Source organism: Zalophus californianus, chromosome 3 (genome assembly GCF_009762305.2).
Source record: "Zalophus californianus isolate mZalCal1 chromosome 3, mZalCal1.pri.v2, whole genome shotgun sequence".
NCBI classification, from domain to species: domain Eukaryota; kingdom Metazoa; phylum Chordata; class Mammalia; order Carnivora; family Otariidae; genus Zalophus; species Zalophus californianus.
The window spans coordinates 106,658,911-106,685,547 of NC_045597.1; the positions used below are offsets into that span (position 1 = coordinate 106,658,911).

General features: G+C 36.0%; 1 pseudogene; it reads right to left on the reverse strand.

The window, feature by feature from the left end:
- Nucleotides 1–3,238: 3,238 nt before the first annotated feature.
- LOC118356821 lies at nt 3,239–4,647 on the reverse strand (annotated as a pseudogene).
- Nucleotides 4,648–26,637: the final 21,990 nt, after the last annotated feature.

The following is a 26,637-nucleotide window of genomic DNA, read 5'->3' on the forward strand; positions in this document are numbered from 1 at the left end:
GTGTCATCTTGTGCACAAAGCAGCAGTCTTTTTTCACTGTCATCAATTGTCAGAGACCTGTCAGTTTTGGAACACCAGATGACAGACATCCTTTTGCTTCCTCTGAGTATGTCAGTTTTATTTCCACATATTGCTGATTACCTAATTTTCACTTGTATACATATTGGAGATGTTGTGGTTGAGGCGATGTGCGGAATACTAAATTCTTTTTCTTTTTCTTTTTTTTCTTTTTTTAATTTTTTTAAAAGATTTTATTTATTTATTAATGAGAGACAGAGAGAGAGAGAGGCAGAGGGAGAAGCAGGCTCCCAAGGAGCAGGGAGCCCGACGCGGGACTCGATCCCAGGACCCTGGGATCATGACCTGAGCTGAAGGCAGACGCTTAACCATCTGAGCCACCCAGACGCCCTAAATTCTTTTTCTTTTTAAAGATTTTATTTATCTATTTGACAGAGAGACACAGCAAGAGAGGGAACACAAGCAGGGGGAGTGGGAGAGGGAGAAGCAGGCCTCCCGTGGAGCAGGGAGCCCGATGTGGGGCCCTATCCCAGGACCCCGGGATCATGGCCTGAGCAGAAGGCAGACGCCTAATGACTGAGCCACCCAGGTGCCCCCAGAATACTAAATTCTAACTCATTACTCATTTGGAAACCTAAAGCTCTGAAATAAATAACAGTAGGACTTCCCAGAATCTTTTTTGAACGTTCTGGTGAATGTTGTTTGGTCCATCCACCCTCTGTATCATGTGTAGTTGAGATAGTAATTCACATTAAGAAATAGAAATCTCAGTTTCTCTTAGCCTATAAATTCTAGATTTTACTCCCTGACAAAAAGGCCACTATCAATACTGTTTAAAAGGCAGGAAGTAGCAGGAAGTCACTCCTAGTCTGCTCCTGACTGGAACTAGACTTGCAGCAGACATACCGCTCTCCAACCTCTGTGAGCAAACAATACAGCATTGTTGGCGTGAACTAGAGTTTGTCATGTCTCCTTTCAGTTGTCATCTTTGGCATTATCATATCTGACATGCTTTCTACTGTTCCAAAGATTTTCCCACTTATTATCTTTATGGAGCTTTATAACAGCTCTGTAAAAAGATGTGATACATCTTATTCCCCAAATATTTTGTGAAAAGAAATTAAGGCGTTAAAAGGTCAAATGGTTTCCATAAGGTCAGACATTGAGTTTAATGCATTTTAGGGAAACAATCCTGATGCCCTGTCTTTTAGCTCTATTCTTTTAAATATCATTCTACATGTTGAGCACTATACATGTAGCATCATTCCTATGATAAAACCTGAGTTCAGTGAGAAATCTGAAATGCCCTCTATGCTTCCATCTGCACTTGTTTAATCTCTTCTTTTATGCATCTCTGCTGTTACTGCTGGTTGTCCCCAGAAGGTTTTCACATGTGGTCTCAAACAAACCCATATCCATCTGGCATAGGGATCTTCTGCCAGCCTGTATTGGGTGACCCCATGCCCACTGAGCAGGCGCCATCTCCATGTGTGCTCAGCTAATGCTTCCTTAAGAGACGACTGTCCTACTGAGCCTGTAACACCCAACACCAGACCAACAATCTGCTGCTTCCCGTTGGTCCTCATTGGCCATGTTCTCTGCAGAAATGGGAAGAATGGTCCTTGTCCATGAGGCTCTGACCATATCAGATTGGGTACAGAAGCCTCATTATCTTTTTTTCTTCTTAGCCTCCCTTTTCTCTTACTCTAAACATACGAAAAGATGTGCAACACCACTAATCATTAGGAAAATGCAAATCAAAGCCACAGTGAGACCTCACCCCCACTGGAATGGCTTATTATGAAAGGAAAAAAAAGGGCTGGTCAGGATGTGAAGAAATTGGAACCCTGTGCATTGCTTGCTGGTAGAATCTAAAAAGGTAAGTCACTCTGGAAACCAATATGGGAGTTCCTCAAAATACTTAACATAGAATCACCATTTGATCCAGCAATTCAATTTCTGGATATATATAAAAGAGAACTGAAAGCTGGGACTTAAACAGGTATTTGCATTTCACTATTCAAACCAGCATTATTTACAATAACCAAAAACTGGGACAACCCTAATGTCCAGCAGTGAATGAATGGATAAATAAAACGTGGTATATACATAAAACAGAGTATTTTTAACCTTAAGCTAATCATGAAATTCTGATCCATGCTATAACATGGAAGAACTTTGAAGGCATTATACTAAATAAAATAAGTCAGATACATAAGGACAAATATTGTATAATTCCACTTGTATAGAATTCCTAGAATTGTCAAATTCCTAGAGACAGAAAGTAGAATAGTGGCTACCAGGGGTGGGGGGGGATGGTGAGTTGCTATTTAAAGGGTACACGATTTGAGTTTTGGAAGATGAAAACTGTTCTGGTGATAGATAGTGGTGATGACTGAACAACAACATGAAATGTGAACACACTTTAGTTTCCATTTGTTCAAAATTCTTTAACATAGTCCCCAAAACCCTACACTATCAAGCTCATCTCATCCTGTGCCCATTAGGCTTAATTCTGTGCCCCAAAAGGATCTTGTTGCAGCTAGTAAAACATATCTTTGTTTTTTTTTTTTTTTTGACAATATAACAAGTTTACTGCATGTGACATAATACAAGTCTTATATGCAACATAATAGACTTTGGTATTACAGAATTTAACCTGTTTTGTAACTACCTTGGTGTTACTCTTTGCTTACCTATTCTGTGTTGCACCAACAGACCCCTTTTCCCCATAGCTTTTTACTATTAGAGTTTCTTTCCCTCAGAAAAGCTGAAAATGCTCAAGTTCCCACCCATGAAAAAAATGTTAACCCAAATTTAAGTTTCAGCATATTTTAACATTAGAAATAGGGTCTGTGCAACACCTACTTTTACCTGAATAGTACTATACAAAAGGTTACAGTGTTGACCAAAAGAAGACACAGGTTTCTCATTAAACTTTTGTTTTAATGGGTCTCAAAATTCTGTGACAGATTTTTGGTCAAGTTGTTTCCATTAAAAAGTACTGATTTTAAAAACTAATAACTTAAAACTGCCACACACACACAGAAAAAACATGGTCCACAAAACATTCTCCTTTCCTTCTGAAGGTTTTACGATGCATTGTTATCATTAACCAGTCTTTTACTATTAAACTTAAATGGCCAATTGACACAAACAGTTCTGAGACCGTTCTTCCACCACTGATTAAGACTGGGGTGGCAGGTATTGGGGATAATATTCATTTAGCCTTCTGAGCTTTCTGGGCAGACTTGGTGACCTTGCCAGCTCCAGCTGCCTTCTTGTCCACTGCTTTGATGGCACCCACAGCAACCGTCTGTCTCATGTTACGAACAGCAAAACGGCCCAGAGGAGGATAGTCAGAGAAGCTCTCAACACACATAAGCTTGCCAGGAACCATATCAACAATGGCAGCATCACCAGATTCAAGAACTTGGGACCATCTTCCAGCTTTTTTCCAGATCGACGATCTATTTTCTCCTTCAGCTCAGCAAACTTGCAAGCAATGTGAGCCGTGTGACAATCCAGCACAGGTGCATATCCAGCACTGATTTGGCCTGGATGGTTCAGGATAATCACCTGAGCCGTGAAGCCAGCTGCTTCCATTGGTGGGTCATTTTTGCTGTCACCAGCCACATTGCTACGACGAACATCTTTGACAGATACGTTCTTGACATTGAAGCCCACATTGTCCCCAGGAAGAGCCTCACTCAAAGCTTCATGGTGCATTTCAACAGACTTTACTTCAGTTGTAACATTGACTGGAGCAAAGGTGACCACCATCCCAGGTTTAAGAACACCAGTCTCGACTCGGCCCACAGGAACAGTACCAATACCACCAATTTTGTAGACGTCCTGGAGAGGCAGATGCAAGGGCTTGTCAGTTGGACGAGTTGGTGGCAGGATGCAATCCAGAGCTTCAAGCAGTGTGGTTCCACTGGCATTCCCATCTTTACGGGTTACTTTCCATCCCTTGAACCAAGGCATGTTAGCACTTGGCTCCAGCATGTTGTCACCGTTCCAACCAGAAATTGGCACAAATGCTACTGTGTCGGGGTTGTAGCCAATTTTCTTGATGTAGGTGCTGACTTCCTTAACGATTTCCTTGTATCTCTTCTGGCTGTAGGGTGGCTCGGTGGAATCCATCTTGTTAACACCAACAATTAGTTGTTTTACACCCAGTGTGTAAGCCAGAAGGGCATGCTCACGGGTCTGCCCATTCTTGGAGATACCGGCTTCAAATTCACCAACACCAGCAGCAACAATCAGGACAGCACAGTCAGCCTGAGATGTGCCTGTAATCATGTTTTTGATAAAGTCTCTGTGTCCTGGGGCATCAATGATGGTCACGTAATACTTGCTGGTCTCGAATTTCCACAGGGAGATATCAACGGTGATACCACGTTCACGTTCAGCTTTCAGTTTATCCAAGACCCAGGCATACTTGAAGGAGCCCTTTCCCATCTCAGCAGCCTCCTTCTCAAATTTTTCAATAGTTCTTTTGTCGATCCCACCACATTTGTAGATCAGATGACCAGTAGTGGTAGACTTGCCCGAATCTACGTGTCCAATGACGACGATGTTGATGTGAGTCTTTTCCTTTCCCATTTTGGTTTAGGTTGAGCGGTGGTTTTCACGACACCTGTGTTCTGGCGGCAAACCCGTTGCGAAAAAGCCATATCTTTGGTTTATCATGGCTTTTATATATGTTATTCCTTCTAGATGAACTGTTCTACTACATTTAGAATTTCGTACTTTTACCAAAAAAGCAATACATATGTAAGCATTTTGTGCTTTGAAAACTTACAAAAGCTATGTAATAGTGTTAAATGTATACTTGCAACTAGTTTTTCATACATTATCTTATGTGTTTTAGCTTTATCTATATCTGAGATACTTCATTTTAATTACTATGTAGAATTTTATTGCAGTAATACACTAGAGTTAATTATCTGTCTCCATACTGAGGGAAATTCATTTATTTTCCCCCTAATTACTTATATCTACTTCCAGATGAATTTCTAAAAGAGTTTGTCAAAAGTACTATAAGTAGAAGCAAAATTGATGGATATTAAAATATGATATATGCACATCTTCAACTTTGTTATTTTGCCAAATTGAGTCTTGTGGTAGTTACAATTTACAACCTCATAAGCAACCTGTAAAAATGTTCATTTTACTGCACCCTTGCCAGCAACTAGCATTACAGATTTTTAAAACATTTTTCCCATTCTGAAAAGTGATAAATTATATATTGTTATTGCTGCAATTTACATATCACTGATCAATCGTAATGCTGAGCATCTAGTAATATGTATATTTGCCTTTTGGATTCTTATGTAAATTGATTGTTCAAAACCTTGTTCCATTTTTGCAATTGTGTTGATTTGTCCTTATTAAGTTTTAGGAGTTTTTTGTATATTCTGATTAAAAGTCTTTTATTGCTTGTGTGTGTATCTTGGTAAGTCTGTCACTTGTATTTTTACAGTGTTTATAATATTTTGGCTATAGTTTTCAAAGGACAAACTAGCCATATTTGCACATATTTATAGTTTGTACTTATTGGGTTTTATTTAAGAAATCCTCTTCTATGCTAGATTCACAATGATATTTATATATTTGTGTAAGAGTGTAAAAGTTCGATTAAAATGTATAGAGTAAGGTAGGGATCTATTTTATTTCCATATGAGGATCTGATTGTCACAATACTATTTTTAAAGTGTCCCATATTCTCCTCTAATGTGATATGGTTCCTTCCTAATTATCCGGATCCTAAATATACATGGGAACTTATATATAGGTTCTCTACTGCTTTCCTTTGGTCTATTCATCTAGATCTACAACATATCATGGTGTTTCAATTATTTTTGCTTTAATGCATATTTTTCTTCTCTGCCTTGAATATTCTTAGCCTTTACTCTTCTATTAATATTAATACCTACTTCTAATTCTCTGATATATTTTATTTGCAATAGTTTCCAGATTCTCTTTGATTTTATATACAATTTTATTACTTATAAATAATAACAATTACCGCATCCTATTTAAATCCTTGCATATTTTCTTTCTTTATCTTAGTTCACTCGATTTGCTCAACTTTCTAGTAACATGATGACTAGTAATGAAGAAACAGATTTTTTTATTGTCCCTGACTTTAAGGGAATTTGTCTAATGCTTCACCATGAAGTACAATATATTTGATCAATTTTATTAGATATCTATTATCAATTCAAAGAAATTCTGTTCTAGTACTATGTTTGTTAATACTGAATTTTATCACAAGCTTGTTTTCTCCCATGTGTTTGTTCTTCCCCTTTAATTTGATAATATGATTAATTGCTTTAATAGATTTTCAAAATTAAATCATCCTTGCAGGTTGAAATAAGTACTTCTTGGACTTTTAATACATTGTTGAATTGAATTTCTCTCTATTTTATTTATGTTTATTGCAACTATATTTATGCTTGAAAGTGGTATGTAATTTTGGTTACTTGTATTGTCCTTGTCTGGTTTTGAATCAGAATTATATTAGCATTATAAAATGATCTGAGGAACATTCTCATATAGAGTAGGATTATCTGTTTATTGAAGATTTCATACAATTTCCTGAGCCTGATGGGTATTTTTAATAGTAGAGGGTTAGGGAAATTGTGAACGGCTTATTCAACATATTTGATGGTTTTAGACCCTTCTAGTTTTCTGTTACTTTTTAAAGCACTGTTTCTGTTAAATTTTGAGCGGATATAAAATAGATTCATCACGTGACAGGTAGGAGGCATAACATCCTCATCTTTCTTGTCTTTTAGCACCCTTCAGTACTATAAGTCAGTCCCTGCTCAGGCTTCCAAGCCTCTGTTTGCTGTTTTCCCTCTAACTCTCTAGCTGCCCTGTGCAGTCTCCACTCAGGTTTCCCTAATCTACCTGAGGTTTTCATGTGGAGTGCCCCAGTGATCAGCCTTAGTATCTTTTCAGATGACACTTATTTCCAGGTGATTTCATCTGGCCTCATGCATTTATATCTTCAGCTCAGACCTCTTCTTTGAGTCCCGACCCATATTCCAACTGGCTACTTGATAGCTCCATCTGGATATTCAAGAAGCACCTCAAAATTAAAATGCTGGAGCTTGTGCCCTGATTTCACCCACCTAACTACTCTTCTTGCAGTCCTCTCCCTCAGTTAAGAGCAACTCCTCCTTGACTACAGCCTCAGAACAGACATTGAGCCAGAGGTACCAGCTAAGCCCTATCTAGATTCCTGACTCACAGAAACTGTGAAATGATTAATGTTTGTTGTTCTAAGCTACTATGTTTTGGGATGTTTTATATAGCAATAGATAACTAATACAAAGTAGATTCCATTTTTTTTCTATTCTTTGAAAGAACTTGTATAAAATTGATGGTTTTTCTTCCTTAACAGTTTGGTAGAATTTACATGTAAAGCCATCTGTCCTAGGGCGTTCTTTTGAGGGAGGTTTATAATTATAGTTTCAAAATTTCTTTAATAGTCATATTAACTATTTCTCCTAGTGACAGATTTAGTAAATTTTATTTTGCCATATGTGTCAGATGCTTAGAAATTGTAGCTCTAGGATGAAGTACAAAAAAATACACCAGTTGAAAAGATGATGATGGCAAATAATTATGGCTGTCTTAAGGGCACTGTATCATAATGAAAGAAGGTCAAGATTGGTGCCAATCATGGCTCTTCAAACTTTCTTAAGCCTCAGGTCTTTTTCTTTTTCTAACCACAACTCAATTATAAGTATATGCAACTGTACTAGTCAGTGTTCTCCAGAACCTGAATTGATATTCATGTATATAAGTATACGCATCATATTTATATATAAAGTAATAATACTTGTAAAATTCAACCAGAGGCCTGAGTTGGCATTTAACAAATATTTTAATATATATTACATTCTTATAAGATGGGTAAGGGTTGGGAGTAGCAAACATTTATGATATAGGCCTTGCTCATGGGATATCTACTCCGTTATGATTGGTCTTTAAATTTTGTGTCATTTATCAAAAGGGTCAAAGTATAAAGTGATGCATTTATTGAGTAAGAAGGGTTTTATTGTAAAAGATGTTAAAGAATTTATCTTTTGGTACCTTAGAACTATAACTTTGAGCATTTCACTAATTGTACAAAAACATTTCTCTAAGTGTACAAAAACATTTTCATTTATCACTTAGTTTAATCAGAATCATTTTATTTGTAAGGATTTTGACTTGAAAGAAATGATAAACAGCCAGTGTACAAACCTACAAGTTTACTTCTAAGAAATGGCTTTTAAACAAATCCCTTTGCTGTAATTCAGAAGATCCTTGATCCTTTAAATAGTAATAATAATTTGGTAAGCACTTCACCACCTAAGAAGTTCTTGAAGCAGCCCAGCACATTTTTATCTTAGCTTCCTAATCTATATAAATTCTTTTTTTTTTCAGTAAAGAAAAAGAAAAAAAAATTAGATAGGACATTACCTAAGTAAATAGCCTTGCATTGTAAGTACTCATAGGACCTGAGGAAAAAACAATAGCAGATGACCAACTGTCAGAATTAAACAAGTTTCCTAGCTAGAAGGTCTTTAGTTACTTCCTTTTATAATAGTATATGACCATTTATCTCATAACATTTCTGTGGGAAAATCACCTGAGTAACTAGAAGGAAAGAAATTGACCAAAGTTAAATTATTGTAAGCATGAATTATAAACTACCGGAGACCCTGTGTTTCTTCTTCTTTAAAGAAAATGCCATATTTTGAACTAAATTAACTATGAGCATTTTCATAAGCAGACCGCATTTTCCCTTATAAACCAGATAACCTGATAGAAATCTCAGAAACAGGGGCGCCTGGGTAGTTCAGTCGGTTAACTGTCTGCCTTTGGCTCAGGTTATGATCCCAGGGTCCTGGGATCAAGCTCCGCATGGGGCTCTCTGCTCAGCAGGGAGCCTATTTCTCTTCCTCTGCCTGCAGCTCTCCCTGCTTGTGCTCGCTCGCTCTCTCTGTCAAATAAATAAATAAAATCTTAAAAAAAAAAAGCAAATCTCAGAAACAGGGATATAATGTATTTTCAGGAGAAAACACTACTATATTTATTTTCATGAACCTTTGAGGTTACCAAAGAGGACAGAAGATTCTGATACTGATGTCAAGCGACTGGTGTTAATGGACAGGAAAGGGATGGTGCCACACTATTTTTCCCAAGTCAGTATCTTAGATGGTACTTCGAGACAGTGGACTTCAACCTTCCATGTGTGTAAAAATAACTTCAGAACTCTGCTGATGTATTCATGAGACATAATAATAGACTAAAAGAAAAAGTAAAATTCCTTTTTCTACCACTCCTCCCCACTGCAACCATGACTATCATGAACATGGAAATATAAAAATTCACAAACACCCAACATACCCAGACATGCTCCTTGGCCCAAAGATTTGGACCAAAGGGTCTTCCAGATAGGTTCTATAGCTTTGTGATCCTTTTAAGAAAGGGGTAGTGTGAACTCAATGTGTGGACCAGTGCTATTTATCTAGAGAATATATTACTATTTAAGACTTCTTGCACAGGACCATCTTAGTTAACACATACAGATCTCTGATAATAGAAGTGTTCTTATCATTACCATCATCATAAAAGATCATGCCATTCTCCTGTTCAAAATCACTCATTTCTCTCCATTATTTTAGGTTAACCTAAGTCATTTCATGGTAAGAGCAAAGAACTTGGCCTTCATGCTAAGCTGGCCTTTTGCGTGTGGTCTTTCCTGTGGCAGTTTAATCTCCCTTTACTCTTCCATCATAGTCTGCTTCTGTCTACTGCCTTTTAAACTTAAAGAATCTCGGCACACTTTCACAATTGTTTATTTCAGCACATCTTATACATCACTAAGATTTATTTTTATTTCTGTAAAGATAATACAGCCACATGGTAAAAAATCAAATAGAACTGGAGATCTTATCCATAAATGTAAGACTTTCCCATCTCGTCCCTTTCTAGACTTATTGCTTAAAGGCAACTTTTTTTTGTTTTAATTTATTTATTTTTAGTTCTCTGGCAAGTATTCCCATAATTCAAAATCACATGCTTTCACTTCTATTTCTTGGTTTATCAATTTTAAATCTTATTTATCACCCTCATTATGTGAAAAAAGATTTACCTTCACTTATGCTGCCACTCAATCCTTCTATTCTCTTCCCACTGTTTAATTATTTTAAATATAGATTATCAATAACCCCGTATCCCTGGGGTACTCTAAAAAATGTTCCTAGTTTCAAATTCAAATGCTTATCTACCTTAAGGTAATCAGCTATCTAAAATCATGCCACAAATTTGTTTGTAAAATATTCAGAAAGAGATTTTTTAAATGTTTTAATCATCTTCTCATTTTGGGGAGGCACTGCACATTTATCCTCCATTATATCAGATTAAACTTTTATTTCCTTTCTTTTTGGCCAAGAAACATCCATCTCAAAGCAGATGGCTCCCAGACCTTTCCTTCATTGCCCTCCTTTGCTAGATCAATTCTTTCCTGCAGCACCTGTCTTTGGTTTTCTTGGTTTATTTTCTTCTTTTGCTAGAAGTACCTCTAGTAACTTGTAAGATAAACAGTTAATAGAAGGTAGACTATCTAAATTTCTGAATATCTGAATATGTTGTTCTTCTGTCCTTCCACTTGATAATTTGGCAGTGTAAAGTACAGAACTTTATACAGACAATCATTATCCCTCAAAACATTAAAAACTCCATTCTCCATTGTGTATGGTATTCCCTGTTGTAGATGAAAAGTTTAATGGCAGTGTTTTTTTCATTTCTTTGTTTCTTGATTATTTCCTGTCCCATGTTGGAAGTATTGTAATCTCTTTATTGCTGCTTTGGTGAAATTCAAGATTGTATATATTTATTTGTGGTCATTTTCATCATTGTGCTAAATGAGCATTCAGTGAGCCTTTTCAATCTGAAGAAAAAGTCATGTGCTTCTTCAGTTCTAGAAAATAGTTTTTATTTTTAATATTTCTTTGGTAATTTCTTCCTCTCCATTTTTTTTACCATACCTCTTCCTTTTATATTTTGAATTTATATGTCTTTTTATTCCATATGATGAGAACATGTACTTTCAAAATAAAATGGACTTTATCTAGTTGAATTAACTCCTCCAAAAGGAACCTTATTTTTTCAGGCTAAAATTCATTAGAGAGGGATATTCTAGTTGTTCTTACATGGAGTGTTTGCCAGGGAGCAAATACTGACCACCTGTTCTTTCAATGTATGGGTGAGACAAGCCTATTGGGGCTGACTTTACAGCTGTCTTCCTCACTAATTTTTTTTTTGGAGGGAGGAATAAATTCTCACTTGCACTGTCTGCTACTTTTGTGGTCTCTTAGTCTATGGTCTTCTATGGCCTGGCAAAGAATTCCTACCTACCCACATAAATCCCACTTAAATTATAATTTGTCTTATCTGCTATCCATGACCACCCAATTTCCATTTCTTCAGAAATTTATTAGTAATTCTCATTACATTTTATGTGGTGCTATGGAACTATTCCATTTTTAGCCCCTGAACATTTGTTTCAGTGAGATGTCAATAGCCGATAAAAACAAATGTGCATGCCCTATTTACCACCATGAATTAGCTATTTTCTAACATCTCAAATAGCCATTTGTTAAATTACTAGAAATAAATTTATTTTTATATGGGGGTATTTTTATTGTAAAAGCCAGGCTGCTTTTAATAGAGTCAAACATTTATCAAGTTTCTAAAAGGAGCCAGACACTATGGATAGTAGATTCAAATGCACTGTAGATCTAAATGTATTAGGCAAACAATACAGTTTTCAGACACAAACACAGAGGGATAGCTTTGTAATCTTGATATAGTTAAATATTTCTTTACCAAAAAATTAAAAGTGCTAATCATTAAAAATATAAGCTACCCTTTATTAAAATCTAGAAATGTTTTTAATCAGAACACTATTAAGAGAGTTGAAAGGCAACTCACATCATGGAAGGAAAATAGAGTGCATATAGATTATTTAAAGAACTATAAACATTAAGAAAAAAAAGTAGTCAAAAGACTTGAAAAAAAGAAGATATCCAAATGACAACAAAGACAACAAAGAAGAAGAAGGAAGGGAAGGGGGAGGAGAGGAGACAAAGGGTAATTAATTTCACTAGTTGATAGAGATAGGAGATAGACCACTAACCTACTAGAATAGCTAGATTGAAACACACAAGTCTTGATGAGGACATGGAGCAAAGAGAAAGAACACTCTGCTGGTGGGAGAATAAGCTGCAAACCAATTTGGACAAGTGTGGCAGAATCCACCAAATCTGAACATACACATACCCTATCACCCAGCAATGGCATTCTTAGGTATATACCTGACATATTTTTTTTTTCATTAAAAGGTATGGATTAAGTGTTCATAGAAATGTTATTGTTCGTAGCCCTAACCTGAAACTATTCAAATAATTCAAATACTCAAATGTAGGCTGGAAAGAAAAAAAATATGGTTTATACATATGATATACATATGATATATACATATATATGATACACATACTTATAGGATTATTAAATAGTATAACACTGAATAAAAAAGAATCCAGACACAAAAGAGTACATGGTATGTGATTCCATAAATGTATACTTTCTATAAAATGTAAAAAGTACAATAATAGGCAAAATTCATCTATGCTATTAGATGAACAGCATTCCAGTGGGGGGAAATTAGGGTTCTTCTGAGGATTGGTAAGGTTCTATTTCTTGATCTAAGTACTTGCTCTATAAATGTGTTCAGCTTGTGAAAATTTGTTGACACTATGTGTACACTCGTCTGTATGCTTATGATGTTTCAATCAAAATTTACAAACATGATTCAGGTTGGGATGAGAAGACAAGAGGGCTAAGTATTAAATAAGTTTGGTTATATACTGATTGTTGAAATGAGGATGAGTACATAAGAGTTCATTCTTCTATTCTCCCTACCTCTATGTGTTTGAAATTTTCCCTAATAAAAAGTAAAATAAATAAATAAATAAATAAATAAATAATAAAAAGTAAAAAAAAAAAAAAAAAGAGGTCTTACTTACTTGCAGATATGTCTGCAATTTAACACCACCACAAAATAACCTGCGGAAAAGTAAACATATTAGATCATGATGGTCACTGATATATTCCAAGTGCCTATAACGGTGTGTGGCACATAGTCAATAAATACTGCTGAATGAAAAAATGATTGAATCTAGAAGAACACATAGTTGAGGTAATTACACTGTGGTAATAAGGTATAATAAAACCCCCAAAGTCTAAATTAGGAGATTTTGGTTGTGTTGTGTAAGTGCAGAAAAGATAAAATATGGCTTTCATTTATTCAGGTTCTACATTCTTTCCCATGGGATTAGAAATCTAAATAACTTTCTTAAATAAAAATAAGCTCCCTGGGATGTAGGTAACAATGTTTGTCTTTTGTGTAAAGTAAATGCTTCCGTTTTACAATCCTATCTAAGCCACTCATTTCTTTGTGCTTTCTTCCATCACAAACAGGAGCCCTTTCACCCCGGGTAATCAGTAATACATTTCATTTAAAAATACTGTGTTACTAGTTCCAAAGGATGACAGCATATGGAATTTCCACAGTATTTGATTTTCTTCAGTGAACAGAATCAGCTTTGGAATATTTACGTTATTTTGTGCAAAACAGTTTTGATTAAATATGTAACTTTTCAGATTTCCTGTTTCTCATAAAACAGACACACAATAAACTCGTCTCTTTTAAAATGTTCATAGCAAATCCCCCAGAATAACAAATCCCTCTAAGAAACACTTGTATGGTAGTTTATTTACATTTCAGTTGATTCTGAGGTTTAAAACAATGCTTACAAGTTCTAGTTCAAGCACATTTCACATCAATTAAAAGATCCATAAAATACTTTGGTATTGAGTTGCTTAGTCTCACTTCCTATATTATATGCCTTCATTCATGTTTCTCATATATGTAAATAAAAGATATCTAATCTAGATTATCATTATCACATAAACATCAATAAATATATTTTAAAGATTAAATATATGAATGCAACTACAAGCTTCTTAAAATTTCAAGTTTATGTATTTAAGATGTTTGAGGTATAACATATATATTATTTATATAAATGTTGACATAAATAATGACCTAATGAAACAGTGGATTTTGACCCAAATTGAAAAGTGCTCTCTACTCCAAATCAAGCTAATAAAAAAAGATCGGACATTTCAATGATCTAAAATGAAATCTTAAGCAATAAAATACTTTTACTGGTTTTAAAATAAGAATAACATATACCCAGATTATAAAATATTAAAAACTGCTTTAAAATAAAAATCTGAAGTTTAAAAATCTACTTTTTTAAAAAGCCTGTTTTCCATTCATGCTTATATACGACAAATATGTTTACTTGATAAAGACTCCAGAAGGTATTTGGCTTTGTTTTCAAGCAACATTCTATATTGATTGCAGGACATTTGGCCAACAGTAATTAGTAGTGGAGTTTCACCACCTACTTAAATGCAATCTGTTTTACAGTAGAAGTGCTTACTTTAGAGTGTAGATTTTGCATCCTTTATAAAACAGGAAATCTAAGGCAATGACATAAACAAAGGATGATTTGAAGCTTGGATTCCATATTCATGGGCATTCTGGTTTTATCCCCCCCTTATTGGAGGGGGATAAAACCAGAAAACCACCCTCTATACTTAAGTAGAAAGTGAGCATTCTAAAATATGAATTGATTAAATTACAATCCTACTTAAAACCTTTCACTGACTCCCTATTTCTGTTAAGAAAAAGTCCCTAAGCAATCCTAAGCCCTTGTCCTCTGTCCTCTGAATACTCCAGTAGCATTTTTGAGGACTGCTTCTCTCACATTCTACTACAGTTCTTCATATGTTCCATGGTTTCTTTTGTCTTCAATATATTCGGTCTTCTTCACCTGGCATTTCCCCACTCAACTCTACCAAAGTGTAGCTTCTCAAATTCCAATTCACTTTCCCTGTAGATTTCACTGACTTCTGAAGATTAAGTTAATGGGTCCTTCCATAGGTTTCTGTAGCTTAAGTATTTATAGTAATTATCAAGCTTATCTCCCTAAGTTGCAATTGCCTGTTTACTTGTCTATCTCCACCATTTCTCTAGAAACTTCCTTTTGAGCGTATGGATTACCTTTTTCCTTTTGCAGTCATGTGCAAAGTGTAATTTAACACAATGCCTAGCACGTAAGTTATCAATAAATATTATTGAGATAACAAATGAAAAAATTATGAGACACGGTTATTTTTAGTTTAAGTCCTGAAAACATTGGTCATAAACAGTACGAATGTAGTCCTATATTATCGTAAATGTTCACCATCCTGAGGGTTTATACTTCAGGCAAACGTACTTCTTCAAGTTAAACTTGTTACACCCAGTTCTCCAGTCCTTAAAATTTACATGCTGGCCTTTGAAATGTAATTTATTGCCCCATGTTGAACTTGTTTATTATTAAATGACTTATATGGACAACTGAACACTTTTCAAAAGTCTACCTTAAAGAGATAGAAACAAAAAATATTTGACCAGCCACAGTTAAGTTTAAGAAAGATGAATGATTTGTCAAATTCTCTTCTTCTGTTTTCCCATTCCAAGTCACATGAATTGTTTTCCACCTGAGTATTTGTCATTTTTATTTTAATGTTTGCAGATGTCAAAACACTTAGATCTCTGACCAACAAATAATTTATGGCTGGGGATTCTTCTTCAATGGAAAACTCCCTCCTGTGTATAGTTAGCAGTGCCAATTATAATAACTAGCCAATTCTGAACAAAACCAAACAGCTACCTGAAAGTTCCTGTCATAAATGGTTCACTAAACGGAAAATAGTTTATGCATCAATGGGGGGCATTAGAAATTTACTTCAGGGAAAGAACTGTCTATGTACTTGCTATTCAAAGTTCTTCTTTCTGACAAGATCCAATTGTGACAAGAAACTAAGCAAGTATGCTTAAATTCTAAGACCCAAAGAAAACTGGAAAAGACTAGAAATTATACAGCTGGACTTCCGTATAGAATAAGGACTATTTGGGGTTAGAAGATAGTACTTCAGATCATCCTAAAAATCTTGTCCATGATCTGTTGGTGACTCAAGCTATCTTGTTAATGGTCAAGACTATATTCCATGTCTAGAAATAAGGCAAATGTGTACTCAGGAAATAAAAATCCTATCTTTTCCGAGATGATCTTACTTAAAAACAAAAACAAACAGGGTGGAAAGGAGCAAGATGGAGGTGGAGTAGGAGACCTAAATTTCATCTGGTCCCAGGAATTCACCTAGGGAGTTATCAAACCATTCAGAACACCTACAAACTCAACAGGAGATTTTTTTTTTTTTTCAACAGGAGATTGAAGAAAAGAATAACAGCAGCTCTCTGAACAGAAAAGTGACCACTTTCTGGAAGGGCCCGGCAGATTGGCTCCTACAAAGAAGGGTGGTGGGAAGAAGAGCTGTTGTGCCATCCACGAGCTAGTGACCTGAGAATACACCATAAGCATTCACAAGCTCATCCATGGAGCTTTCAAGAAGTGTGCTCTTGGGCACGCAAATAAATCTGGAAATTTGCCATGAAGGAGATGGGAACTCTGGACATGTGCATTGCCACCAAGTTCAACAAAGCGGTCTCAACCAAAGGAATAAGGAATGTTCCATACCATAACCATGTATGGTTGTCCGGAAAACTTAACGAGGATGAAGCTCTATATGTTGGTTACTTATGTACCGGTCACCACTTTAAAAAATCTACAGTTAATGTGGATGAGAACTAACTGCTGATTATCAAATAAAAGAATAAAACTGCCAAAAAAAAAATCAACTTTTCAAGGTCTATCTGACTTAAGGTATTTTAAATATTATATGCTTTGACTTCCATGATATCTGATTTTTATTTCCTTTTTCCTTCCTGTAATAAAAAAGTAAATATGACTCCATTTTTTAATGTTGACAGCCAACAGATTTCAAGCCCCATCTGTCTTTCTTCCCCTCAGGTCCACATCTGGGCAAAGTGGCAACAAAGCCTGGGTGTGCTTTCCTTTGGTGCCACTGGGAAGTTCAAACAACATAAGGCCCAGCTTGTGGCAGAACCCTTACCCGATTCTCACCCCCTAACCACCATAAAGACCCAAGCCATTCTCCTTTCCTGATCACTCAGTCCATTTCAGACCTGCTTGAGAAACCTGTCCTGCTCTCCCTGCAGAAAACCTCATTATATGAATTATGAAACCTTTCATACCCTCTTGGTGCTTGTGTGACCACATGAATCTCAACATCCACACCAAATTTTGAGTGACAACACAATCTCATACATTGTCTATAAATGAAAATCAGCACTAGAAGGCTGTGGACCTACAGGACATCTTTTAAATATGGGTGAGAAAAAAAAGAAAATAAAGTTAAAAAAAAAAAGGCTAACCTCACTTAAAAAATAAAATGTGTCACACAGATTCCAAACAAACATATCTATGCACTTCATGACCAAATAATGTGGATAATAGTAATGAATGCATGATATGCAGGGACTGCCAATCAGTTTACAAGGCAAGAGTGGAAGGTCTGTAAAAAGAAATGAAGCAGAGAGAAATGCACCACTGCATTTATTTTTAATGCCAAGAGAAATTAAAATAAAGCTATACCTCACCATGAGAAGAATACATTCCGAGGAAGCAATTTATGAAATAATACAGCATTATATTCTAACATGTTCTCATTCATTGTCAGTATAAAATAGAAGATATGTTCTGTGGAAGGAAAAAAAGATTACCAGTACTTATTTAAAAATTACTTTAAGAGAACTATTTAAGACAAAGAAGTTAATACTTTCTCAAGCATAATAACATTTTTAAAAAGTTAGCTATATTAGGTATAATTTACATATAATAAAACACACTTCAAGTGAACAGTTTGATGTTTCAATAGATGTTTACACCCATGTAACTGATGTAGAAAATGTTGGGGTTCGGAGCCGATGGCCCAAGAAAGAATTCTTGAGACATCTTCGGTGCAAAAAAGTGGTTTTATTAAAGCACAGGGACAGGAACTGTGGGCAGAAAGGGCTACACTGGTGTTGTGACAGGTGACTGATTATATACTTCCAAGTTGGGAGGGGTTAGGGATAGCATAAGCCTCTATGTAATTTTGGAAGCAAGCTTTCCAGGACTTTGAAGGGGCTAGCTATTGTTAGGAGAAGGTCATTTATTACTGTCCAGTTAAAACTCAATCACGAAACCCTTCAGATGTGTATCAGTGGGCCATATGCTTGGAGGATGATTGCTAACATATATCTTGGGAGGTATAGATAAAGTAAGTGGATCAGGATAATGTTAAGCTAAGATTGTCTTTTGCCCTTAGCAAAGTGTCAACATCAAGGGAGCTGAGCTCCCAGAGAAAGGTTACTCTACCTGTTTGAAGGACTTATCAATGGGCTGTAGGCAGTAAGGAAATTTAATTTTTTCTTTTGCCTTTGTTTCCCACATCATAACCATGGTAATAATCAAGACAAAATATTTAATCATCCAGAAAGTATTTCTATGTCCCTTTGCAGTCAATCCATCTCCCAACTTCTTCCCAGAAAATGCAGATGTGATTTCTATCACCCTAGAAATTCTTGAAATTCACATAAATGGAATTATACTGTATGTATGTATTTGTGTATAAAATATTTTTTCATGAAGTTTTTGAGACTCATCCACTTTGTTTTATTATTTGTATTGCTGTCTAGCATTCCATTCTGATAATACACAACAATCTATTCATTCACCTCTGGTGGGCATTTGGGTTGTATCAAGTATTTTGGCTTTTTATAAGTAAAGATGCTATAAACATTCAGATGCAAGTTTTTAATTACAAGGTCATAATTTTTTCTTTCTTGTTCTTATAGTTTTTGCTTTTTAGTCTTATTGTTAATTACAAATTAAATTTCTCGACAGTGAAAGATAGAAGTCAATACTAATTATTTCTCCTATCAGAAATCCATTCTTTCCAAAATCATCTGCAGAAAAAAAGGAAACAACTTTATCCTTGAATTATCTTGGTGTCCTTGTGGGGAAAAAAATGAACATATATGTGTGGGTCTATTTATGGACTCTATTTTGTTCTAATAATTTTTGTGTTTATCCTTACCCAAATACCATACAGTTTAATGAGTGAAGCTTTTTAAATTTCTTGAAATCAGGTAGTATGAGTCCTTCAAATATGTTTTTTTTTTCCAAAACTGATTTGGGTTTTCTAGTTGCCTAAAATTTCAGATACATTTGAAAAGCAATTCCAGTTTGTATAAAGTATTTTCTAGGATTTTAGCTGACATTGTGTTATTTCTATTGATCAATGAAGAGAAATAAGAGAATGGACATTTTAACAATACTAAATCTTCCAGTTCATGAACATGGTGTAACTCACCATTTAGTTAAATCTTTCATTTTTCTTAGCGATGTTCTGTAGTTTTCAGTGAAGATGCCTTGGGCAATTTTCATTAATTCATTCCTAAGCATTTATTTTGTATGTTTTTATAAATGAAAACTGTTAAACTGACTTAATTATTATAGTTTTTTTTTTCTAAATTGCATAGGATTTCTTATATAAATAATCACACCACCTACAAATTGAAACAATGTCTTTTCTTCTTCAATTTGTATATCTTTTATTTCTTATTGCCACCTTTCTCTGCTACATGTAACCAAGAACACAACTTCCAATAAAAGAGGTAGAGAATGGGCATCCATGACTTCTTCCAAATCTTAGGGAGAAAGTGTTAGATATTAACAAATGTGTATAAAGTCAGCAGTAGGATTTTCATATATATGCCTTATAAGATTGAGAAAATTACATACCATTCCTAGTTTGCCGAGAGTTTTTGTCATGGATGGGACTGAGTTTTGTCAAATCCTTTCTCTACATTCATTGAGTTGATCATATGATTTGTCTCCCTTATTCTGTTAATGTGGAGAATTGCATTGATTGATTTTTGAATATTGAAACCAGGTTTGCTTTCTTTGAATTCCTTCCTTTTTTTGGTAATAATACATTATCCTTTTTTTATATCGGTGTGCTAAAACTTTATTGAGGATTTTTATACCTACAATGATGAGGAATATCACTTTTATCAATGATTTTGAGAAGTGAATTGTTGCCATGGATAAATTTCTCTGTGTTCTAATAAAAAAAAAAATTTCTCTGTGTTCTAGTTTACATTTATAACAGTTTTTCTAGTTTATAATTTAAAACATGTTTTTAGCTTGTTAAAGTGGAAAATTCCACCATTTCCATCCAAGGACTCCTCTAGAAGTATCCCATACAAAAGATTAAATATGTTGGATTTTCAGTATCCTTTATTTAAAAATATACTTTTTCCCTTGAAATTTCTTCTTTGGTACATGGGCTTTGAAGGGGTATAATTGAAGTCTCAAATATTTGGGGATTTTGTGTTTGTTGTTTTGTTATTGAATTCTAATTTAACCCACTGTGGTCAGAGAATGCAAAGTGTATGATTTCTAGCTTTGTTTTTGTTTTTGTTCCTCCAACATCTGTAGAAAAACCAAGGTGTTTCCTAATGTTCTCTATGTTGGCAAGACTCATGCTCTAAACCCTGTTTCCCGTATGGATTTTGATGAGTTTATCTTAGGGCAGGTCTAAAGTAAACCTTCCTCTAAAACATGGTCATTACTCCTAAGGCATGTTTTTTTTCTGTTGTCTTAGCTGCATGTTCAGGGTGTTAAAATGATTTCTTTACTTTGAATTCTAAACCAGAATTCTACCATCTCCCAGCACTGTTCAACCTCTAGTGTCTGTTTTGTTTTCTGCTCTATCACAGCCAATTTTGGGCAGGGCTTGCATAACCTCACCTTTTGTACGTTTGGTTTTACTTTTAACAAAGAATCCATGGGAATCCTTCGCATGTGGTTCTACATACACTTCCCCATGCAGTCCATCGATTTGCTCTCTAGTACCCTGACTACCAGATTCCAGCTACTTCCACACCCCTGAACCCTGATGTCTTCGATTCAGTGGGTCTACCATGATCTTCCTGTGTCCTAGCCATCAACACCTGTCTTCATGCAGAGAGGCAGGGAGACCATGGGTCTCATCTTACAAGTTTCCCCTCTTTACAGTCTTACTCTGCTTATTGTCTGATACCTGAAAACTATTATTTCACATATTTCCCCAAGTTTCATAGTTTCGTTTTTTGTTTAAGTAAAAAGTTTAGTCCAGTGCCACTTACTTCATGGGGCCAAAACGAAAGCCTAATTGATTTTGTTTTAAATTCTTTGATCAACATCTTCTACCAGTTCCAATTTTATTTAAAATCTATGAAAAATTATCTTATCCATATTATCTCCTTAAATCATTCTTGTATAGAAAGATTTTTAAGTTGAAAATTTATGTACCTTTCTAATATGAAATGAATCATATTTCATCAATTCTAATGTTTGATATTGTATGATAAATTCTTTTTTTTAAGATTTTTATTTATTTATTTGAGAGAAAGAATGAGAGAGAGAGAGAGCAAATGAGAGGGGGGAGGGTCAGAGGGAGAAGCAGACTCCCCGCCGAGCAGGGAGCCCGATGCATGACTCGATCCCGGGACTCCAGGATCATGACCTGAGCCAAAGGCAGTCGCTTAACCAACTGAGCCACCCAGGCGCCCCTGTATGATAAATTCTTTAATATCTGTGCATTTTATCTGGTCTAGCTCCCCATGAGATAAATACAAATTAATTCTCAAATTCCCTTTCTATCCAAGGATTTAATCTCAGCTGAATTCGATATGTTACAGAAGTCACAGTAGTGACTGAACAAAAATGTACTCAAACCACTCTAGAATCCTAGCAAGGTTATTTATTAATAACAGAAGCAGTGGTTGGCGGGGGAGGGGGGGATGTTTGTTTTAAAAACATGTTCCCCAGCTAAGGAAATGAAAGAGACTTAGAAAAGCAGTTTTATATAGTCAGGCACCCAAATACTTAAAGGAAATACAGCTTTAGTCAAAAAGTTTTATTGCTATGAGAAGAACAAAAGAAAAACGGGAGAGGTTCTCCCTGAGATGTGTTAGGAAGAGTGGAGACCTGACCTTCTAACAGTCTCCAAGCAGGAGCAGTTATTATGCAAATTGATGTGTCCAGCTGTTGTTCCTTTCTGTGATGGATAAAATAAAAGGAAATAGGCTCAAATTGCAGCATGGGGTACTAAGGTTTGGCAGCTTTGCAAATGGCCCTTTGCTTACCAGCCCAAGGAAAGTGACAGCTAATTGCAGGAGGGTGTTAAGGAATACTGATTTCATCATTGATTTACGGTTTCTCCACCCCCAATCAGAATGCAGACCAGTACTGTGTTTAACTCACATGCAATATGGATATTTTATATACAATAAAAAGTACAGGGGCGTCTGGGTGGCTCAGTCTTTAAGCGTCTGCCTTTGGCTCAGGTCATGGTCCCAGGGTCCTGGGATTGAGCCCCGCATCGGGCTCCCTACTCAGCGGGAAGCTTGCTTCTCCCTCTCCCACTTCCCCTGCTTGTGTTCCCTCTCTTGCTGTTTCTCTCTCTGTCAAACAAATAAATAAAATCTTTAAAAAAAAGTACAGAGAAAATGTTATAGATTATTAAAGTTTTAAAATTATATTATTTTAATAAAGAAAATGCCCTTCCTACCTCCCTGATTTGATTTCTTTTAAAGTGCTTTAGTTCAATGGTTTCTTATTCCTATATACTACAACAATAATAAAAATAGCTTATGTGAATTTAGACTTTTCAATATCTTTTTGCCTGTATTATCTAATTTGTTCTTCAGATAAGCTTATTTCCATTTTACAGAACAGGAAACTGAGGTCCATGAAAGATGGGTGCCTTGACTGAGTACTGATTGATATGATCTTGGACCAGTATTTCAATGTCAGCCTCCTCTTGCTCAGTCTAATCTTTCCACTGAAGCTTCTGGTGGTCTCTCAATAGAGTGGCCATGTACAGTTCCTAAAATTCCTCTGGACAGTACCAAGGGGCTTGGCCAAAAAAGCCAATCACAGTGCTTGTCACACCCCCAGACGCTTCTAGAAACTCTTCTCAGGAACTTGAGACTGTAAATAAACTGAGAAAATAAAACAACAGCAGGTTCTGCTGGAAGCCTAAGATCTATCACGACAACCTAAATAGGATGCAGAAATGATAAAAATTCAGAATAAGATAGGCAATAGAAAAGGAACAACAAATCAGAGGATGAAAAGGGCAGATGGTAGTCGAATATCAGGAAAAAAGGAAGAGACTGAAAAAGAGCAATACAGCAGAGCAGTGAAGGTTTAACACAAAACACTGAAAGGATCAGGGATCATTTGCCCCTTTAGTCCCTGTCATAGTCTCTGATTCTGAGTGCCCTCCTAGGGGAATTCTCCATGAGGCAGGTTTCTCATGGTCCTCCTTCTTCCTGAAGGCAGCCTCCACTGTACTCCCTTGTTATGTGCTCCTTCTAAAGTTGTAATGATGACACCTTCCTGGCTACTCGGGTGTTTATATCTTCCCAATATCCCTACCATCCTCAATATTTGAGATTTCTTGGAAAAAGTATTCGTCCCTTGCTATCAAAAGACATCAAATAAACCATATAACACAGCACTGACTTCAGCATTTTATAAAGAGTTAATGTGGGGGCGCCTGATGGCTCAGTCAGTTAAGGGACTGGCTCTTGGTTTTCGGCTCAGGTCATGATCTCATGGGTTGTGAGAAAGAGCCCCATATAGGGCTCCACACTCAGCAGGGAGTCTGCTTGAGGATTCTTTTCCTCTGCCCCTCCCCCACTTTCTCTCTAACTCTCTCTCAGATAAACAGATCTTTAAAAAAAAAGAGTTAATGTTGATAAATCAGAACAGAAATGTTTGAGAAAAATAAGTTAAAATAACAGATTCTAAGTTATACCAGGACATTTAGTTGGTAGGATACTTAGAAGTCTGTGTTGTTGTGAAAGAAAAGTGTGTATCCGAGATGGGGAAATGGGTAGATAGCTTTTCCTGCATATGTCTTATTTCTTTGAAATGCTAGAGCTGTTATTGATGGTCACTACTGCAAATTGATTTAATTATTTTATTTAGAAAGGTACCTATCTTTTGTATACCTTGCTAGCTATAGTGAAAGCCCTTTGAAGTGAAAAATTCCGTATCATTTTCTTTACATATTCTTGCACAGTGTCTAAACTGTGTGCTGTCCTGAACTCACAGCAATATCTTTGAAAAAGTCATGAATACTATAATGCTTTAGGAATGGTCCTAGGGGTTCTATATCCCTTGGCATTTAATATTCATAAAAACTTTAATAATTGTTGGGGCACCTGGGTGGCTCAGATGGTTAAGCGTCTGCCTTCGGCTCAGGTCATGATCCCAGGGTCCTAGGATCGAGTCCCGCATCAGGCTCCCTGCTAGGTGGGAGCCTGCTTCTCCCTCTGTCTCTGCCTCTCTCTCTCTCTCTCTGACTCTCATGAATAAATAAATAAAACATTTAAAAAAAAACTTTAATAATTGTTATTACATGTGAGAATAGGGCATCTGAGAATGACAAGTGACATTGCTGTTATCCCATAATTGTGGATTGGAGAGCTGGAGTTTGAAACCAGCATCTCTGATTTAATAGTCTCTAGTATTTCCACCACCCAACACTTGCTCCCAACAATTCCTCCATTTATTCATACAACAGAAATTTATGGAGAGATGACTCTGCCAGGCACTGGTCTAGGAACCCAGTACATACTAAACAACAAAACTAACACTCTCTGTATTATGGAAGGTTCTACTCTAATGAGTCTTTTGAACTTTATGGTTCATAGATTATTTCCAAATCAGTGATCTCTATTCATATCTTCTCTCTCATCTTGAGTATATGCAAAATTGGTATCATACCCCTTCAGCTTTTTTCATACAGCTCTATGCCACCCACCCAACACAGACCTCCATTTCCAGGGTTAAGAAAGGGGCTTCTCTCTGAAGGAGTGAAGGCACATACATATCCAAAAGGCAGAAATGGTTGATAATCCTTTTCAGATTTTATGGCTTTTGTTAATAAATCTTATTCTTTCCAGACCACATTTTGAAATTAATTTTAATTGGCAAAACCTTCTGTTTTGGTATTGAATTATGCCCCCCCCCCCAAATTATGATGAAATCCCAACTCCCAGTATCTCAGAATGGGATCTTATTTGGAAATAGGGTTGTTTCAATTAGTTAAAATGAGGTCATACCAGAGTCGAGTGGGCCCCTAATCCAATATGACCAGTGTCTTTATTAACATGGGAAATCTGGACACAAATTCACAGAGGGAAAACAATCAGAAGAGACACAGGAAGAAGAGAGCCATGTGACAAGGAGGCAGTGGTTGGAATGATGTATATACAAGCCAACAAATGCCAAGGATTGCCTGCAAACACTGAAAATTGGAAGAATTAAGGAAAGATTCTTTCCTACAGGTTTCAGAAAGAGCATGAGCCGATGACATCTTGATTTGGGACTTCTAGCCTCTAAAACTGTGAGTCAATGAACTTCTGTTGTTTTAGGCCATCCAGTTTTGATAACTTGTTACAGCTAATCTAGAAACGAATACACCTTCCTTTTTCTTTTCCTCATACACCTTCTTCTCTCTTATTCTTTCTTCCTTCTTCCCTCTAGTTCTCCCTCTACTTTTTCTTATTCTGTTCGGCCACTTCTCACTCACCTTCTGTTATAGATCCTGTTGGCAAGAATTAAAAAATCACTCTGCCACCATTTCTTCCCACTTGATTGGTTTCCCAGGTTTGACATCTTCTTGGCAGTTCCCTTGCAGAATCCACTGTCAGAGTTACTTAATAAAGATCCCCTTTTATTTATGAGTGTTAAGGAATGCCTAGAAGATTCAGAAACTCTCCTCTCAGTCCATATTACAAAATGCATGAGCTGATGGGAAAGTCTTAGAGCAATGTTGCTGCTCCCACTTAAAGATGCTGAGGCATATGTTTCATTGGTCCTCTGGCATCTTTATGTCTTCAAAGATATGCAATCTCTTTCTTTCAGAGAGTTATTCAGTGCACTGCAAAAGATTAGCAAGTCCCAGAACATGTGAACATGTGGATGCTTACCAGTCCCAGGTAGACAGGGCATTTTTCCTCAGTCCTAGGTTTCACAATTAATCATGTTTTGCCTCTCATGGAAGCACTGGGCCACTTCACGAAGCGATTTTCTACTCCAGATAATCACACTACCCTGCTGGCTATGCAAATAATTCAGTGTAGGGCATCCTTCCCAAAAACCTTTACTCAAGGAAATGTTATTTCAAAACCTGATTTTGTGCAACTAAAAAGGAACACTTGTGACTGGCTATTTCCTTCTCTGAACATCCCCACTTTCAAAGTTTTCTTTGTTACTTTGCCCTTTGATGTCAGGAATAATAAAGAACAGGAAAAAGGCACAAAAACATTAGCAAGACCTCACCTTCTTTTTTAGGTCAATGTAGATTATATATACAATACACATTTTAAAACAGAAACAATATTTTGACATGCGTGTATTTTCTTTAATAAAGAATTATAAGGTGTCTTTATTATTCCTA